Source organism: Octodon degus, unplaced genomic scaffold (assembly GCF_000260255.1).
Source record: "Octodon degus isolate 3935 unplaced genomic scaffold, OctDeg1.0 scaffold00009, whole genome shotgun sequence".
Taxonomy (NCBI): Eukaryota; Metazoa; Chordata; class Mammalia; order Rodentia; family Octodontidae; genus Octodon; species Octodon degus.
In genome coordinates, this window is record NW_004524585.1 from 23291733 (window position 1) to 23307402 (window position 15670).

At 37.0% G+C, this 15670-nt stretch overlaps 1 pseudogene; it reads right to left on the minus strand.

Annotated features, from left to right (window-relative positions):
- Positions 1-15149, minus strand: part of LOC101567135 — a 17512-nt pseudogene extending 2363 nt beyond the window's left edge.
- Between the last annotated feature and the right edge of the window lie 521 nt (positions 15150-15670).

A 15670-nucleotide genomic window follows, 5' to 3' on the forward strand; every position in this document is an offset into this window, starting at 1 on the left:
TGATATTTAGATGAGCTGATCATGAACTAATCAAACCTAACTTGAATTCATGAGAAAAATTATGTTTGGACTTAGTATATCATTCTTTTATATTGTATTGGAATTTGTTAGTTATTATGTACAGATTTTATATATTTCTAGATGGCATGAAATTCTATTAACTGCATATGCTGGAGTAAGGCTGCTATGGTTTGGGTCTAGACGTCCCCCAAAGCCTCCTGCAGTCCTGAGGATGGGCTGCTAGATTTTATGACTGATTCATGGCTCAGTGCTGGGATTGCAGATAGGAATGCTACAGCCTGCGGTGGGCATCCTACATACAGTATGAGGGAGAGGAAGATGCGCCCTCTGCTCCTCCCCTTTTATTCTTGCTGCTGTTGCTGTTCTCCACCACCATGAGCTTCTGCCCTCTCCCATGTGCCACCCTGACTTAGAGCCAGTCGAATACGGACTGAAACCTCCACATACTGTAAGATAAATAAATCTTTTTCCTTAATTTGGGGTGTCAGGTATTTGGTCCCAGTAATGAAAGGAAATAATCAAGACAATGGTCTATTACAATTGCTGCCCTTACTATAAGATTGATTTGGCTCACACTTCGAAAGGACAGGTGTTAGTAGTTACTAAATAAGCCAAAATTATGAATCATTTTAGGTTGTATTTGAAGTATTCAAGTCTCCCTATATTCTTTAGTATCCTCTTTATTACTATTTTTTATTAATACCTTTAAGATCATTTTATACTTAGCCTGATTTTTTTTTGAGACAGGGTCTCGCTAGCCTGAATTTCTAAGTGTAATTTATCCATTGATCTACAAAGCCCATGGAGTTCCCAAATAGCCTTTACAAAAGTCCTGATTCCGATGTAAGTACTCAGGATGATGAGCATGCACTAAGCCTGGAGCTGTGATGCAGTCATCAGCTATCTTCATGTTCCCATTGGCATTTTTTTGAAAATTGTCCAAGCTGATACAATGCAAGGTCCTAGTTTATTCTGAACTCTGTATTGATATTCTCTCCCATCGTGAACTTTTCCTAGTAATTCTCTCTGGGTCAGACCACTAGTCCTAGTTGGATAAAAACATGGAAAGAAATACAATGTGAGTTTTTTGTAGATTGTAAGAGAATATTTTTTCATCTGCTATGAAAAAGAAATCAAGATAGTCATCAATTGTATGTCAATCATTTATGAGTCTCACAATTCTGTCTATATTCCAAGCAGAAACACAGAAAATTTTTGTTATGAGTTCTGCTTTCTAAATTTTGGTTATGAAATGTAGAGACAGTGCCTCTAGCAGGAACAGAGGTCTGGCTTGTTTACTGACGAGTGTAATAAAAATAATTATTGACTGCAGCAGGGTTGACTAGCCAGGCTCTGTGGCAAAGCCCATCTTTAATTGCAGAAAGACTCACTGTGCTAAGATCCAGGTTTTCTGTCGTTTAACGTTACTTAGTGCAAGGTCAAAGTTTACCTGATGATCACAGGATTATATGAAGCTCAGAGAAATGTAATCAAATGATGATGCTGTCATTTATATGAGGAATAATAACCCACCTGTATCTTTACTAATTCTTGACTCTCAAGTATCTTATGTTTTCCCAAAATCCATGGGCTTGTGACAGAATAACTTGCTATGTTCTGAGAACTGTAAAAATCTCATAGGCTTCATTAATACAGTTCACAATGTATGATTTTTGTAGCTAAATGCACTATATAATTTTTGAAAATTATAGATAAGGTTAAGTTAAATTTCTAGAATCATAATAAGTACAAATTAATATCTCTTTTGAAAATGACAAAGGCACACAATTTAAATTAGATTATGGTCTGCTAGATTACCTAGTTGAAGAAGTGAACAATCTTTAAAGTCGATATCATGAATATTGAAAATATTCAAATATCTCAAATGAAATACAATTAAAGAAGATAGAAAACAATTTCTTTTAGCAGAAATTGAGCCTATTTGAATGGTAAAATAGTTGTCATGTACTTGGATGAAATGTCTACCTATTTACTGCTTGGGAAATTTTAAGAATGAAACTTTCATGAAATGCTCATCTACATATGAAATATTAGTTATGTTTTTCTTCAGAGAGCATCATTGCTCTATTGTGCCTCTGACAATCTCCCTTTAATTTGATAAATGTGTTTGTGTTTAATGCAAAATAGTGGAAATAACCAGAAATGCCTTATTTTCTTGATGTATTCTGAATTTACAGAAGCTTCTAAAGAAAATATTGCTTGAGGCTGGGAATGTTATGAATATTTCAGTGGAACTGAAGCTGTCAAAATATAGTTGGAAATGTAGAATAAATGAATGGAACTATGACAATTGAAAATTATAATGTATCCCTCAAAACAGATTTATTCTGTTTTTGGAAAATTTACCAGGGAATGAAAATGGCAGAGCTACAAAAAGTTTGGGAAATAACAGTGAATATAAGTTATAAAGTGGATTTGATGGCATCTGGTGGAGAGAGATATAAGTGAACTGTGAAGATAAATGCAAGTGTCCATTACTACATCATAAATTACAGTGTGGTAGTGCAACAGTAACTCCATTTTGAATTTCATTTTGCATAGATTTTACCTTTTAGTTACATAAATAGATATAAGGAGAAAAAATTATTTTGTGTGAAATGAACATCCTAAGATACCCACTTTCTTATGTATTCAAAGTTATTCAGCACTCACTTTGTGTTAGCTATGGAGAGATTAAGTGTTGCTATTAAAGATAATAGTTAGCAAGAGACTATCAGTAAGATCTGAGTAAGTCAAATTAATAGGTAACTGTTTCCTATGTGTTAAATACTACACAGTCTTATGCTTACATGGCTAGGATACAAAGGGAAGGAGACTTAATGAGGCTGAGGAAGAAAAGATCTTCTGAACTGGACCTTGGGAGAGGCCAGAAGAGCCCATGTGGGCACAGTGGAATAAATCACCTTGGGAAGTCTGAGAAAAAAAGAAAAAAAGAAGTATCCAAATTTGAGAATTGGGAATAGTTTCATAGGTTCCCACATAACATAGGACTGCTATGGTTTAGATCTAAAATGTCACCCTCAAATCCCATACTCAGACAGAGATTTGTCCAGAAGGCAGAATTTCAAAGAGTTCACTTGCACCGACAGATCTTTCTCTGCCATGTTATTCTGCTGTGTGGTTTCTGCTTTACACCAAGCAATCATGGACTCAACCCATTGGAAACTGTGAACCAAAGAGGCCTCTGCTCTCATAAGATTGAGGTTTTCTCAGATAGGAAAGTAATTAATATAAGAACACATAACAATAAAACAAACATTGTTTCCATGTCAATATTTAGATCTTTGATCCATTTTGACTTCAGTTTAATACATGGTAATAGACATGTGTCTAATTTTTGTCTTTGGCATGTGGGAAGCCAATTTTTCCAATATCATTTATTATAGAGGCTGTCTTTCTTCCAGTGAACATGTTTGACCCCTTTGTCAAAGATAAGGTGGCTCAGTGTGTTTGTAGTTGTGTCCGCATTTTCTAATCTGTTGCACTGCTCCTCGGGTCTGTTTCATTACTACCATCCTGACCTCATTACAGTAGCTTTGCAGTGTGATTTCAAGTCAGGGATTGTGAGGCCTCCTGCCTTGCCTTTGCGGCCCAAGATTCTAGTTCTCTTCTGGTTGCAAATGAATTTCAGGCATATTTTCTCTAGATCTGTGAGATATACTAATGGTATTTTAAATGGAATTGCATAGATCTCTATAACAATATTGGCAATATGGCAAATTTCACAATGTTTGTTCTTCCTATCCAGGAGGAATGAGTATTTTTCCATTTTCTGAATTCCTCTTTGATCTCTTTTTTCCCTAGTACTATAGTTTTCTCTGTGTAGATTGTTTCCTTCGTTATATTAATTCTTAAATATTTTATTTTTCGATGGTATTGTGAAAGATGTAGTTTCTCTAATTATTCTCTGAGTGTGTTTTTTGTTTTTATAGAACAATGCTATGGATTTTTTGAGTGTTGACTTTGCATTCAGATATGCAAATGAGTTTTATTATTAAATCTAAAAGTCATTTGGTGGACTTTTTGGGGTTTTCTAGTAGAGTACAGTGTGATGTGCACGTAGTGATAGTTTGACTTCTTCCTTTCATAGTTTCATTTCTGTCCTTCCGTAGTGAACAGGACTGGGGATAGTGGGCATTGTTGTGTTGTTCCCAATATTAAAGTGAAACTTTTCAGTTTTTGTCCGCTGAGTATGAGGTTTGCTCTAGGTTTTCTCATGGCTTTTATAAGCTAGAGGTAAATATGATCTATTTTAATTTTCTGTAAGATTTTAATCATGAATTATTGAAAAGTTTTGTACATCAAAAGAAACCAGCAACAGAGTAAAAAGAAAACTCAAAAATTGGGAAAAAATAGTCAATGATCCCTCAGAAAAATGACTTCTCTCTAGAACGTAGAAAGAATTAAAAATAATTATACCTCCCAATACAAAGACCCAATTTAAAAAACGGTGAATTGAGATGAGTACACACTTCTCAGATGAAGAAATCCAAATGTAAAATAAACATATGAAAACATGTTCAACATCATTGGTCATGGGGGATATGCAAATTAAGATAACACTGCGATTCCATCTCACCACAGACATAATGTCTACCATAAAGAAGTTAACCAATAACAAATGCTGGAGGGGGTATTTGGGAAAAAAGAAACCCTTTTCCACCATTGGTGGAATTGTAGACTTGTGCAACCACTATGAATATCACTGTGGTGATTCCTCAAAAAATGAGGGTCCATTCAAGCCAGCTATTCTCCTCCTGGGTATTTTTCCAGAAGAACTGAAAACATCGTACCACAGTGATATTTGTGCGCCTATGTTTATGACAACACAATTTGTCATAGTTAAACCTTGGAAACGACCCAAATGCCTATCAGCTGAGGAATGAAATAAAAACATGTTTTTTTTCATACAATGGAGTATTACCAGTTATAGAAAAGTATAAACTTAAGGTCTTTACAGGTAAATGGGTTCAACTAGAGAGCATATTAATAAGTGAAATAAATCATGCTCACATGTATAAATATTGTATTATGTTTCCAGTGTAAAGACCTGAAAGAATAATTAAAATCTGAAAGGTACAATAGATACAGTGGAAAGGAAAGAAACTACTCAAAGGAAAGGAACAGCTGACATAAAGGAAAGAGAAAAGAAGGAAGGGGAAATATATATATATATATATTAGGATAATTGTATTGCTGATTCCTGTACAATTTCTAGTGTGTTTTAAATGAGTTTTCTTCTCTTTAAAAAATAAAACAAACTTTGCCCCAAACCCTCTTCCTAAGCTTGAGCAAGCTAGGTAGATACATTGAGAGTTGTCATATCCTTGTCTGAAAATCAATGTGTTAATGATCCATCTAACAGGTGTATCAAATACAATTATTTATGATTCTGTAGAATTCAAAGTCCTTCTTTGAAATGCTACCATTGCCTTAATACTACTCAAAATAAAATTAATATTTTACTGTTATACAACATTAATAAATATAGGATCCCATCCAAGTCTAGGCCTGGCGATTGTGTGGGAGAGCTTCCTCATTACCCTGTGCCTGCTGGACCTCCCAGGACCAAGCCCACGCCCAGCCCATGAGTGAACGCTTTGGCCACACTCTTGGGACCTCTCACCCGTTCAGAGCCAGCTCAGGCCCAGGCCTGGCAAGTGTGTGGGAGAGCAGCCTCACTGTCCTGTGCCCACTGCACCTCCCCAGACCAAGCCCCAGGCCTGCCCCATAAATGAGAACTCCGCCACACTTTTGGGACCCCTCCACCACTCTGGAGCCAGCCAAAGCCCAGGCCCAGCTAGTGTTGTACCAAAGCTTTACACCAAAAGTCAGAGGACAGAGATATACAAAATGGCAAAGAGAAGGAGCAAAATGCAATCTCAGGCCCCAAGCCCAACCAGAACAAGGGCACAGGACACTAGCACAGAACAAACTGGGAATCACATGACTGAAATGTCTGAATCAATAGCGTCTGAAGTAAACAAACAACTGCAGACAGGTACAGAAGAACTCAAATCATAAATAACCTCCAAAATAAAAAAGAAATCTCTAAACTAATAGCATCTGAAGTAAAGAAGCAAATGTAGAAATATAGAGAGGAAATCAGATCAGAAATAATCTCTGTAGTAAAAGAATTAATAACTACTTCTCTAGAAGACAACAAGAAAAAATTGAGATTAGAAAAATGAGGGATTCCTTGAATGAGCAATAAAGGAAAGAAATAGATCGCATGAAGCAGAGCCAAAGAAATATAGAGGAACATAAAATCTCAATCACAAACTTGCAAAACTGTTTGAGTGAAAGTGAAGATACAGTTTCAGATCATGAAGATGTCAATGTAATTAATGAAAAGGTAACAAAAGATCTCTTAAGAACAACTAGAATGCAGGAAGAAAATAATTCATCACCTGCAAGATGATGCAAAGATGAACAACATGAGACTAATAGGCATCAATGAGAAGGAGAAAGTCACTACAAATGATATAAAAAGGACATGGGCAGAAGTAATAGCAGAAAACTTCGCAAATATTAAGAAATAATCTGACATTCAACTAACCGAAGCATACCTCCAAATAAAATCAGCCCAATTAAAAACACACCAAGACATACAATAGTCAAGATCCCAGAAATCCAGCACAAGAACAATATACTGAAAGCAATGAGAGAAAAGAAACAGATTACATTTAAAGGAAAACCTATCAGAATAATGGCAGACTTCTCTTCATAAACCATGAAGGTAAGAAGAGCATGGAGCAGAGTTCTTCAAGTCCTCTGTAAAAAACATTCCAGCCCAGACTACTGTATCTGGCAAAACTCTCTTTCAAGTTTGATGAAGAAGTGAAATATTTCCACGACAAAGAAGAACTAAAGAATTTCGTGATATCAAAGCCAACCCTACACAGACTACTAAAAGGTGTTCTACGGAGGGACGAAAATGATCAGAACTCCACGAATGAGAACAGAAGGAGCCCACTAAATGCGGAAAAAAAAAAAATAAACACAGGAGACAAAGGAGTAAACAACAGCAGGTAAATAACATGTCGATCATAAGTCAATACATCTCAGTTACAGTCATCAATGTAAATGGACTCAATTCAGCAATTAAAAGAAATAGATTGGCACAATGGATTAGGAAACAAAACCCAACATGATGCTGATTACAAGAAAAACACTTAACTCAAATAGAAATTCATAGACTGAAAGTCAAAGAATGGAAAAAAATACTGCACGCCACAGCATCTCAGAAAAATCAGAGATGGCGATCATGTTCTCAGACAGTCTCAACTTCAAAAAAAGAATGATCAAATGAAATAAAGAAGGCCACTATATACTAGTCAGGGGAAAAATTCAAGAGGAAGAGGTAACACACATAAATATGTACGCACCAAACACAGGAGCACCCAACTACATAAGACAAATCTTAATGGACATGAAAAATCTAATATCCAATACCACAATGAGAGAAAGGAGAACTTAACACCCCTTTATCCCTAAAAAATAGGTCAAGCAGACAAAAAATTAGCAACTGAACCAGAGCTAAGAAAAAATGGACTTAGTGGACATATACAAAGTGTTCCACAGAACCACAGCTGAATACACATTTTTTTTCAGCTGCACATGGGTCATTTTCTAAAGTAGACCACATACAAATCCACAGGTTATGCTTAAGTAAGTGCAAGAAAACAGAAATTATTCCATGCATCTTATCTGACCACAGGGCAATGAAACTGGAAATAAATGACAAAAGAAACCAGAAAAGCCCCATAAATATACAGAAATTAAACAACACTCTACTCAGCAGCGAATGGGTCACATATAAAATTAAACAAGAAACTGAACAATATCTACAATACAATGAAAATTCAAGTACAACTTATCAGAATGTGTGGGATGTGATTAAAACATTTCTAAGATGGAAATTTATAGCTATAAGCTCACACGTTAGGAAAACAGAACGGGAACAAATAAACATCCTGATGTTGCACCTCAAACATCTAGAAAAGGAAGAGCAAACCAAAACCAAAGCCCAAAGATGGGGAGAAATCGTAAAGATTAGAGCAGAAATTAATTCAAGTGAGACAAAGAAATTCGTTCAAAGAATTAAAGTATCGAAAAGCTGGTTCTTTGAGATATTAGATAAAATTGATAAGCCCCTAGCCGACCTCATCAAAAAGAGGAAAGAAAAAATTCAAATCCAAGCAATAAGAATGAAAAGGGTTTATTCACCACAGACCGAGTGGAAGTTCAGAAGATTGTCAAAAGCTACTTTGAGAATCTTTACGCTCACAGAATAGAAGACACAGATGAAATGGACAGAGTCTTACTAAGGTAAAAATTATGAAAATCTTAATCAAGAGGATATAAGAAATCCCAATACTCCAATAACAGTCAATGAAATACAAAACATAATAAAAAACCTACTGACAAGGAAAAGTAAAGGTCCTAGTGGATTCACAGCTGAAATCCACAAGAAATTTATAGAAGATATAATCCCCATACTCCTGAAGCTCTTCAATGAAATTGAAAAGGAAGCAGTACTCCAAAAATCATTCCTGGGGGTAAGTATTATACTGATACCAAAAGCAGGGAAAGACAGAAGTAAAAAAGAGAACTACAGGTCAATCTCCCCCATGAACATAGATGTAAAAATCCTAGCAAATAGAATATAGCAAATCATCAAGAATTTTATACAACTTGACCAGGAAGGATTGATCCCAGGGATGCAAGGATGTTTCAATATATGCAAATTTTTAAATGTAATACACTATATCAATAGAGTGAAAACTAAAAACCACATGAACATCTCCATTACTGCAGAAAAGACTTTTGACAAAGTGCAATACTCATTCACGCTCAAAGTCCTACAGAAAATTGGAACAGATGGCCTCTACTTCAATCTGATAAAAACCATCTATGACAACCCAAAGGCTAGCATAATTCTAAATGGAGAAAAACTGAAATCTTTTACTCTTAGATCTGGTACAAGACAAGGATGTCCTCTATCACCACTCCTATTCAATATAGTTCTCAAAACTTTTGCTGTAGCCATTACACAAGAGAGAGGAATGAAAGGAATAACACTACTTAAAGAAGAAGTTAAATTATCACTCTTTGCAGATGACATGATATTTTATTTGGAAGACCCAAAAAACTCTACCAAGAAGCTACTAGAATTGTTACATAAATTCAGTAGCACAGAAGGATACAAATTCAATACGCAAAAGTCAATAGCATTCCTCTACACACATAACAAACACATTGGGAGGTAAATTACAGAAACAGTACCTCTTACAATAGCACCAAGGAAAATGAAATTCCTTGGAATTAATCCAACTGAAGAAGTGAAAGATCTATTCAAGGAAAGTTACAGTACTCTGAAAAAAGAGATCGTGGAGGATTTCAGAAAATGGAAAGATATTCCATGCTCCTGGACAGGAAGAACCAACATTGTGAAGATGGCCATATTCCCAAAATTGCTGTACAGATTTAACGCAATCCCTATCAAACTACCACCTATAAACCTCACAGACCTAGAAAAATCATTCCTAAATTTTATTTGGAACCAGAAAAGACCTGGAATAGCAAAGGCAATCCTGGGCAACAAAGACAAGGCAGGAGGCATTACAATTCCTGACTTTAAATTATACTACAAGGCTACTGTGATTAAATCAGCATGGCACTGGCAACAAAATAGACCTGAGGATCAATGGAATAGATTAGAAGACGCTGAAGCCCCTACGAACACACTCAGCCACCTTATCTTTGACAAAGGGTCCAAACATGCATACTGGAAGGAAGATAGTCTCTTTAACAAATGGTGGTGGAAAATTGGCTCACTACATGCTGCAAACTAAAACTTGACCCAGATCTATTAACATGCACTAAGCTAAACTCTAAATGGATTAAAGATCTAAACATTAAAACAGAAACACTAAATCCCCTAGAAGAATAACTAGGAAGAACTCTTGAAAACATAGTGGTAGGCAAAGAGTTCATGAATAAAAATTGAATCACACAGGTAATACTTGAAAGAATTAACAACTAGGACACCATCTTATTGAGAAGCTATTCTATGTAAAAAGAAATTGCCAAGAAAATGAAAAGCACACCCACAAATTTAGAAAAAACGTTGACTAATAAACACTCAGAAAAAAAGCTGTGCTCTCCACAATTTATGAAGAAATAAATACCATTAGGGTCCCAAAATTTAAAGACCCAATCCAGAAGTGGGCATCCGAGTTGAACACACACTTCTCAGAGGACAAAATTAAAGAAGAGAATAAATATATGGAAAAAATGTTCCACATCATTAGCCATCCATGAAATGCAAATTAAACCAATGCTGAGATACCTTCTCACCACAGAAAGAATTGTTATCATAACAAAATCAACCAACAACAAATGTAGAGGTTGTGGGGAAAAAGGAACACTTGTCCACTGTTGGTGTGAATGTAGACTGATGCAACCATTATGGAAACAATCGAGATTCCCATCATCTGAGTAATGGATGAAAAGGATGTGGTATTTTTATACAATGGAGTATTGCTCAGCTATGAAGAGCGATAAGCTTGAAGCTTTATATATAAGTGGATGCCACTTGAAGATGTACTCATAAGTGAAATAAACTGGATCCACATGTGTAAATATCATATAGTCTCCCTAGTATAAAATCTCAAAAGAAGAAATAAATATAGAAAGGTATAACATACTTAAAAGGAAAGCAAGAACTTGAGGATTAGAGACAAAGTAAGGGAAAGGAAAAAAGCTAGGAAACATGACAGGGGAAAAGCCATACATTTATATGCACAAGATTGGTGAGGAAATGATCCTGAGAATCTTTAGCATGTTGATGCAACTAGCAGTTAATTGGTAGGATTCTCACTCTGACTAACTATTTATGCTGATACCTGTGAACTAAGCATCTGCACTGAAGATAGCAATGTATAATGGTATGGTCATGCTTGGAATGCCTGCCATTCTGTTCTTCTAAATATGTACTGCTTGTCATGACATACGAATTACTGGCATACTGTCTCTCAAGTAAATATTTGTTTTATAAAACGGATATTAAATGAAAAATATAGACAATAAAAAAATGTCACAGGACTGTCCTGCTACAAGGTTGTATATACTTAGATTTCTAAATTTCTGTGTAAAAATACGTAACTGTTTTCTCTTATTTTTTAAATAGCTTTTTTATTTCTTAATTTTTTTTCCTTCATATTCTGGAAGGATTTAAACTTTAACATATTAATACTTTATGGAAAATACCTGTTCCATGTTATGTCTAAGATATTTGGTATTCAGACAGTGAGGTTAAGCTCAACTGCCTAGGTTGTAGGGGAATAATAATAAACTTCTCTTTTGGAGGGTTCACAACCTAAGTTTGTAGACCAAAAATCAAAGAAAAAGAAAGGCTACAAGGACAGCTAACATTCTGGCTCTAGACTTTCAAGTTCTGTGAAGACTCAGGACATAGATCCTGTATTGTAACACTATGTAACTCTGTTGTGTCCCAAATTTTTTGATCAAGGAGATTATGTGTCCACAGAGGAAAGTGATCAATGATGCAGTGTGCCTAAGGAGAATCACATGGACAGAAAACATCCTCTCAGGCTTTCACAGAGAACAAATTCTTCAAGCAATGGCTGTGATTCTTTCACACGATTGACCATGACAAAGGATCGATAAAGTGTGGTACAGGGTTTCAGGATAAATCCTGAAGGGTTTTGACTGATCTTATCAGATACAAAAGTTACATTTCTTGTTATATAGGTCTTGCTTTATTTTGGTCTTAGCCATCCAGCAGAAAAGCATAAAAACAAAGTATAAAAAGTAAAGCCTATTAATATTCTGAGCTGTAAAAGGCTCAAGTAAACAACTTCTGACATTGCCAGTCTTACTGAAACCCCACTAATATTATGGACTACTGGACTATATCGCAATATTTTGCTGAATTCACACACCTACAATATTTAAATGACAATGGAATACCCTTCTCTGACAGTACTATCCAAATAAAGGGGATCCAAATGAATGACCATTTTGTATCTGTATATTCAAAATAGTTAGTATAGATATACAGCTGCACACTCTTAATTCAATGAATAGAGAGATTTGTTCTAATAAGTTTGTGGACAGGATATCATGTTTGTATCTTGTACAATGCATAATTACTAAGACAACAATATGCAATGTATTAATTATTCAAAGTGTGCTAGTAATTGGTTTTGAAACTGTCTTATTGCTATTTATTTCTCAATAAAATTATTTTAAAAAAATTGATAATTATAAACAAGATTTTAAGATGTATAATTTTATCAGTTTTTCAATGTCTTTGTTTATTTTATTCTGGAGGCAATGGTATATAAATAAAGAAATCTTCTAATGAAATTTGACTTAGGAATAACTTTTGAAAGAAGGATCTCCACAGTCAGCCTCCTCAAGAAGACAATCTCATTATGGCTGTTTTAAAAATGAAACCAGTTTTTCATAAACTTTTTTCATGTGTTATGGGTTTTGCAAAGGGATAATATAGGGCTAGTCAAATAGTTCTGTGGATTAAAGCACCTGAAAGCAGGCGCAGGGGCTAGGGCTTTGATCTCCAGGAGTACCTTGCTGGCCCTTCCTGCGGGCACCCTGAGACAGCCATTGAGACTGGGCATGGTAGCACTTGCCTGTAATCCCAGCACTTGGGATGCTGTAAAGAGAAGAATCAATATGAGTCCAATCTAGTATTGAGACCTGAACACCCTCTAGACCCTTCCCTAAAAATACAAAAAATAAAAACAGACAAATAGACAAACAAAAAAGGATAAATACAATGCAGGACACATTTTATAAGATTGCTTTATAATGAATCACCCAAAAAATCATGTAGAAAGAGTACCGGAAATCTGTGCATACACTAAAGACCAAAGAATCCAGTGAAGTGCCTGAATCTTAATATCCTGCATAAGTCCATCTGAAGACCTAGAGGTCATAACAACGTCTCACACCATTCCAACTAGAATGCTCAAGTCCATGAACAACGTTTCATGCATGCCTGTCTCCTGGATCTGCACTGGGAAGGCTAAAGGGTCAAAAGGTTAGTGGTGGATGATAAATAGTATATGGCAGCAAGATGAAGGATCTGTGCTAGCAGGCTGAGGGATCTGCACTGGGACTGGAAAGGCACACTCAAGGTAAGCACCAAGGCTCCCTGGAAAAGTACAATAGCTGTCCTCAGTAGCAGTGAGGTCCTGGGCTCCTTTGATGATGAAGACAGGTGAGTCCCCATCAGGAAAACCAACACTACAAATTTCTCTGAGACTGAGTTGTGTACCATCTTCCCTTCTGATGCTCAGAGTGAGAACCAGAGCTACCCTAAAGTGAAACTCAGCCATCCTCAGTGATAATGAAATCAAGTTAGCATCAAGGCAGTGTGGCATGGCAGAGAAGCACTGAAGAGGAGAAATAGCGCATGCATGGCAGGGCAGGCAGGAAGCAGCAGCAGCAGCAGCAGCAGCAGCAGCAGCAGCAGCAGCAGCAGCAGCAGCAGCAGCAGCAGTAGCAGCAGCTAGCTTCCCTGTCCCTTATATTCTTTTTATAATCATGTTGATTAGAGATACCCACACCTTTAGGGAAGAGAGTTCTTTCTTCAGTAAATCCATCCAGGCACAACCCCAGGTCTATTGTAAAATATTCAGGGGATTAATTTAGTATCAATTGATTTAATGCAATATCACACATCCACGATCCAGTCACCTCCGACAAGCCCCACCTGTGAGCGCAGGAGGCATCAGGAGCATCAACATATGAGCCACAAGTGTCACTGTGTATGAATTTTCGTTTTCTATTTTTGTTTTTGAATTGAAAGCACATTTAATGAGGCTTTGCTAGACTGGGAAAGCAGGAACTGGGTTGGACTTTATTGGATAGAGAAGAGATTTCTGATCTTAAGTTGGGGGCTCCTGAGATGCTAGTGAGAGAAGCAGCAGAATGCCTATATGGACTCAGTCACTGAGCCAATCTGGTTAACCTTCAAGAGTAGGCAGTTGCAGGTCTTCTTTTCAACAGCTTGTGCAATCCTCTTGGGGTTGGTAACTGTGAGGTCATACCCTACAATCTGAATGTCTACCCCTGAGAGGAATGCGGTCCATGTGGCCCAGTCATCCTGGTCAATGGGGTCCTCAATGGAGACCACAAGACAGTTCTTAATGAAGTTCTTAAACAGTTCCCCAAGCTTCTCCACCATGATGTGTCTCGAAGGATCATCAGGTGACCTGAAGTCAAGATTGTACTTCCCACTGCGATAGAACTCAAATGCCACCACATCTGTGCCAATCACCTCCTTGTCTGGGTAAAACTGTTTCCTGGATAGACATCTTCAGCAGCTCCAGGGCCTCATTGTTCTCCAGGACGATGGAAGTGAAGCCACCCTAGTCCCCAACGTTGGTGGTATCCTTCCCGTATTTGGCCTTGATGACCCCCTTAAGGTGGTAGTAGACCTCAGCACCAATCCACATGGCTTCCTTAAAGGAGCTGGCTCCCACAGGCAGAATCATGAACTCCTGCATGGCCAGCTTGTTTCCAGCATGGGACCTCCCACTGATCACGCTGAAGGCAGGTACTGGGAGGATGAGTTCAGGATTCCCGGCAAGATCTGCAATGTGTCGGTAGAGTGGGACTCCCTTCTCAGCTGATCCCACCTCACACACTTCCAAGGACACTCCCAGGATGGCACTGGCCCTAAACTTGGACTTATTCTGGGTCCCGTCCAGCTCAATCATAAATTTATCAACTTTTTCTTGATCCATGACGCTTAGTTTCTTTTCCAGCAGAGTGGGACCTAGAGTCTTATCGATGTGCTCCGCCATCTTCAGCACTCCTTTCCCCAGGTGCCAGGATTTGTCTCCATCTCTTAGCTCGAGAGCTTCATAAATACCCGTGGAAGCTCCACTAGGCACAGCTGCTTGGAATGGGCCCTTGGCTGTGTGCAGGTCCACCTCACTATGCGGTTGCCCCGGGAGTCCAGGATTCCTTGGGCAAAGATTTTCTGCATGGCCATAGCTGAAGTATCTTCCCTGGAGCTCTGGATGGAGCTCTGAGTCGAGGTGGCAGCTGAGACAGTTTCCTGAATTTTCTTTTGTTACTTTTTTTTTCTTCTTTCTTTCTTTCTTTCTTTCTTTCTTTCTTTCTTTCTTTCTTTCTTTCTTTCTTTCTTTTTTCTTTCTTTCTTTCTTTCTTTGTTTTTTTTTTTTTCAAAGTTCAAGAGGCGATCTTATCACTTCGGGAAATGAGAAAACTCATCAGAGGCCTGAGCCTAGAATTTATTGCGGTATGAACTTTGATAAAGCTGACCACATCGGGTTTTTATATATAAATCAATATAGCCAGTATACTTGAAATATAGGGGATAATATGTATAAATATAAATTTAACATACAGGGTATTATCTGAGATAAATATGTGTGCCAAATAACTGCTTCCAACTTCAAAAGCCCCTGAAATATATTTCTGCTCATATTATGGCTATTATATTTGCATTGTTTTTAATTAATCACTAATGGAGTAATAACTTATTTTTGTTACCAATGATTCATCTACCTTCATTTTCCCTAAGAGGTTTTTTTTTTTTTTTTTT